At 41.8% G+C, this 5,129-nt stretch overlaps 2 non-coding genes across 2 annotated transcripts; both read right to left on the bottom strand.

Moving 5' to 3' along the window:
• Positions 1-1,049: 1,049 nt before the first annotated feature.
• Positions 1,050-1,132, bottom strand: trnal-aag (transfer RNA leucine (anticodon AAG)). The gene has a single exon. It is a non-coding gene; the product is annotated as a tRNA-Leu (tRNA).
• A 557-nt stretch (positions 1,133-1,689) lies between these two features.
• Positions 1,690-1,761, bottom strand: trnaq-cug (transfer RNA glutamine (anticodon CUG)). The gene has a single exon. It is a non-coding gene; the product is annotated as a tRNA-Gln (tRNA).
• Between the last annotated feature and the right edge of the window lie 3,368 nt (positions 1,762-5,129).

Raw genomic sequence — 5,129 nt, 5'->3', positions numbered from 1 at the left:
TCCACTGTATCTGTATCCATCCCTCAGTTCATTTTCATTTTGTCTTGCTCTGTGTGGACGGGTAGGGGGGATTGTTTGTGTTGCTTTTGATTCTGTAAAGTTTGATGAGGAGGTGCTATACATAGGCTACATAGTCGTGGTTAAAGTTTGGCATATTAAGCTGCTATACATTACTTTAATTTCGTAGATGCTTTTGTGGAACAAGATTTGCTACAAGGGCCTGTTCATACCTGGCATCAGCATGCGTCTTGGGTAATATCATCATCTCTCTCCCACTGCCCGCAGAAGGTTGAGGCTCCCAATTATCATGCGCTCACACAGGTTCTAACTATAATACAAAGACTGTGCATTTCTCCTCCCTCAGTTTAGAAGGAGATGGAAAGAAGGAGCATAGTGGGGGGGGGGGCAGGGGGCTTCATGTGGGAGTGGATGGCAGCCAATGTTAAAAGCAAAGGGGAAACTGCACGCCTCATATTTGGAATTAAGTTTGAGCCTCTGTGGAGTTTTGTGTGTCTGTGTGTGTCTGTGTGTGTGTGTGCAGCAGGAGATTGCTTGGATGGACTGGCAATGGGGGAGAGTTCTTAATCATTCCCCTTCCTCTTGTCATGTGGTGATGATGTGGTTCCCATCATCATGACATTTAAAATATTCAATAATTATCTCACTGACTTGATGAGTGTTCGCTGATGCTTATACCCCTGACACACATTTTCGCACTCACACTCAAATAAATAAATAATGTGACGATGTCATTCTGCATTTACTTGCATCACTTTTCAGGAGCAGTTGTTAGAAACCTCATGGCCTTTTGTGAGACTGCAGCCACAACGCTGGATCTCTCTGACAATCACGAGCCCATGAGGGTGACTGTGTCTGAGGTGGAAGAGCAGTTTCAAAACTGAAACAGTGTCATAAATAAATACAGAGCATTTAGTTCACATGTTAACTAACAAGAACTGCTCACATGTATCTATGCTACAGCCACCAACCAACAAACTCACATGGAAATCATTGTTGTTGGATTGTTTTGAGGGATGTAAAGGGAAAGCTGTCAGAAGTGGGATTTGAACCCACGCCTCCAATGGAGACTGCGACCTTAACGCAGCGCCTTGGACCGCTCGGCCATTCTGACTACAAAAGCTGGTACAAAGCCCAATACACCGAATCCAAAGCCTACAACGACATCGGCTAATGCAAGTTTTAAATATCAAAAGGGATTTGAAATCATGTCCCACTAGTTCAAACAGTCTGATGATTGGAGAGACGCTGTGAAGATCGTACTGCAACATGTTTGTAAATGAACACAACCAAAGCAGTTGCTCTTTCTAGTGACCGTATTCTCTTTCTGACAATTGTGTGACTGCCTTCTGTCTGGGGTAAAGGGAAAGCTGTCACAAGTGGGATTTGAACCAACACCTCCAACGGAGACTGCAACCTGAACGCAGCACCTTCGTCCGCTTGACTGTGAAAGTTGTTAATAAGCCCAAAACACTGAATCCAAAGCTATAGTGAGTTTTAATAAGTTGAAGCGATCACAATGCAGTGGCTGTAAATATCTTCCCAACTGTATTGAGATCAACAGGAATCAATGTATATGTGTTATAACGGCTCATGTTGAGACAGTTAGTGATATGATGGTGACAAACTTGATTCTGTAGAAAGGTCGGAGTTCTATAAATAAGACACAGCAGGTTCCACCGAGATTTGAACTCGGATTGCTGGATTCAGAGTCCAGAGTGCTAACCGTTACACCATGGAACCCCACATCCTCCTCGTCTCCTCCTCTTCCTCCATCTATCTGTTCTCTTCGGGTCTTCATGGCTTATCTTGTTCTTCCTCTCTGTCTTCAGGCGAACACCGACCAGCTTCAGGCAATCGATACCAGACACGGCCCTGCAGAGGAACCCTGTCAGCTGCTGCTCCGGATCCACGCTGCTCCGTCTCATCAGTCATACTACACTTCTACTGCTACTATCGGTACTATTTTGATCGTGGGGTCATTTTTATTCATTTATTTATTTTCTGTGTCTGAAAAACATTATTATGAGAAAGACGCCATTCTGAAAAATATATGTGATCTTTTCCAACCTGATCACCACAGAGTTCTATCACAGTTAGCTTTGTATATATTAGTGTTTACAGAGTTTGTTTTTGGCATTTTGATTTAGATTTTTTAATAATAAGTGTCTTAAACAGTACGGGTAGCTAGTCAGTTAGATTAACTAACGTTTCAATATAGTTTCAATGTTTATCTGATGAATATCTGATATATATTTTTAATTTTTGTTTAGGCTATTATTAGAAATCCGTGAACTCACTATGCAAGAATACCCCCCCTCCCTTTTTTTACTACAAACATTTCCACTGTATATTGTGGTCTCATATAGAATCTCAGTTTTTTTGTGAGTGATGTCAACAGAATAATTCATCAACAATCAAACAAAAGTCAGATTTTGAAAATGTATCTCAAGCATTGCGTCACCTCTGACATCATTCGGTTAATGTCATAGATTAGTCTAATCTTGATGGTTCGCCGAAAATCCCAGGGCCGAGTCGTGAAGGGGGGGTGGGGCAGACAGAGAGTGGAGGCGGACGTGCAGCATGGGTTGGAATTGAACCTGGGCTATACACTGCCCCCCCCCCCCAGGATTAAGTTTTGAGATGGAGTATTACTACGTAACCAAATAAATGTAGATGGCACATACTTCATTCCATTGCACAGCCACACACGGCACATTGATTCGCTTCACCCCTCCTGGCCTCACACCCTCTCCTTCTTTCTCTCTCTTACACAAACACACACACACACACACACACACAAAGAAATGCACTGACGATGAACCCCTCTGTCACAGACTAAAACCAGACGTTTGTCTTTGCTTACAGAATTGATGTTCCCGATTATTTACATATAGAGCGAGGGGGTGAGATATGATCGCTCAAATAAATACCGGCTCTGTACAGTATGAAACCGTGCATCTTCCACTCCTGCAAATATTTCACATTTTAAAACCTTATTAAAACAAATTAATGGATTCAATCACAAGAAACGCTGGAGTGCTTTTGTTTTGAAACGGGAACAGGAGGTTTTGGAAATGTTTGTTCATCAGATAAACATTGAAACTGTGGTGAAAGATACTTGTCACTGTCTGTTCTGCTGCTAATGTGCACAGCACACAAAGGAAATAGGTGAGACCTTGATTGTCGGCGATTCATTAGGATTTTTTTGATTTCTTTCCTTCTATTCCAAATGTTCTACTTCTGTATCGTCTGTTTTTTATTTATCGTCTTGTTTCTTTTCTTGCTTCTTTTAATTATTGTTGATAGTTGATTCACGTCTGCCGCCCCTGATACACCGGTAATAACCAAAGTAACCCTGTGTTACCATATCATGTATTTTGATTCTAAATATGTCACCTTCACACGCGCATGTCGAATCAGCAGCAAAGGTCAACCAGCTCATCCACACAGCCAGCCCACGCAGTAAGATTCCCCTCGATTAGTTTTGTGAATCAAAACCAATACATATAACAAGTAAGAATTAATTTGTTTGATATTCCTTGGTTACATTTTTCGTGGAACACATTTGGAAGATTTAGAACGTATTTGTGCCTGCTGCTACCCACCATTATATGCTTCAATTCATACATCTATTTGTGAGCTCATAAAACAGGCATTGACTACCCATGTAAATTGTGTTCCCTACAATAAATTATATGCATACTTGCAAAAATACATAACTGCTGTCGGTCTCTCCGCTCCATGTCACCGGCATACTAATAGCGCCGTGCTAGGAGGCCAATGATGACATTTCCATTATTTTTCCATTTAGCCATAATTTTGCGGAGGAAGTTAAGAGTTGGTGAAATTGCCTCCCTCTGCTTTCCTTGTGCCTGATTACCACCAGCCTTGCTCCTTGGTTCACAGGCTGGCGCTATTTCTCCCGGTCTCCATTTCCTCTCTCCTGATTCAGCTTCTGAGTCACATGGGGATTGTTCTCGTGCTTGTGAGAGGATAGAAAACGCCGGTGACCTGAACTAGCCTTCAGGTTCAGCGGGGTACTCCTCAAGCTGGGCGGCTACAAGCCCAGAGGTTACGGGTCAATTCAACCCAGTGTGAAATGGTCACCTAGCGAAAGTGGTGCAACAAGAACATTTGTTCCATGCCTGGCTGATACCAAGTTGATTATCTTATTATGAATCTTATCTCTACTTTAAATTGTTTTGCTGTAACAGCACAAATTGATAATTACAAGTAGCACAGAGCTTAAATTAATAAATGTGCAAAAGAAATATAATGGTGCATGATCAGGTGCCCACAGTCTGTGTATATAGCATGCTTGTTGATTTTGACAGAGAGAAGATCAGAGCTTACGGCCCGATAAATGTTTTAATTCTCCATGAAACGCGTGTATTTGAAGAAGTTTAAAGAAAACTGAGATTCCGGTTGATACGCTGAGGTGATGCAGACCGAAATCAACAACAACAAAGGTTTATAGAGCAACAGGTCCGATCACAATCAAGCAGGGCACCGCGTACTGCTTTTGACTGATCAGCTTAATGCTACTTTCCCTCTCAATGCCTGAAGCTCTCTGAGTTTCCACTGCCACATACATTGCATTACACTTCCCTGAAAATTAATTTCCTGTAGAAGATTGGTTGCATATCAACATATTTCCTTGGATAAATAGTTTCTACATCAACAACAATGGGCACTTGTCTTGTGTTAATTGGCTGAATGAGCTGCTGAACCAAAAGCATTGCTCCTTTCAACACTGATCCAGAGTCTGTGACAGTCGAGATGCAGTCGCTTCATGAAGATTTCAGATCTTTTTGCTTTTGTACACATTTCTTTGTGTTGTAGATATAATTTGACCTGGATAATATTTGCTTTTGCCTGAAGCTACGGTTTGTAAGCCTGGAAAACGAGCAAGTACAAGCTGCTCTTTGAAAATACGCAGGCAATACATCCGCCCCCTCCCATCGGTGGACAGTCTGTTGTGAAGCATGAACACAGAACCGCAAGACTACTACAGTCACATGACAGCAAGTAGTATCGTGTAAACTGCCAAGCAAATTCACAACTTTGAAAGTTGCAGAGTTTGAACTTTGCATAATAAATCTTGAAAA

The sequence above is a fragment of the Paralichthys olivaceus genome, chromosome 11 (assembly GCF_024713975.1).
Source record: "Paralichthys olivaceus isolate ysfri-2021 chromosome 11, ASM2471397v2, whole genome shotgun sequence".
In the NCBI taxonomy this organism is placed as follows: domain Eukaryota; kingdom Metazoa; phylum Chordata; class Actinopteri; order Pleuronectiformes; family Paralichthyidae; genus Paralichthys; species Paralichthys olivaceus.
The sequence above is the reverse complement of the archived record's forward strand: the minus strand, read 5'-3'. Positions and strand labels throughout refer to the sequence as shown.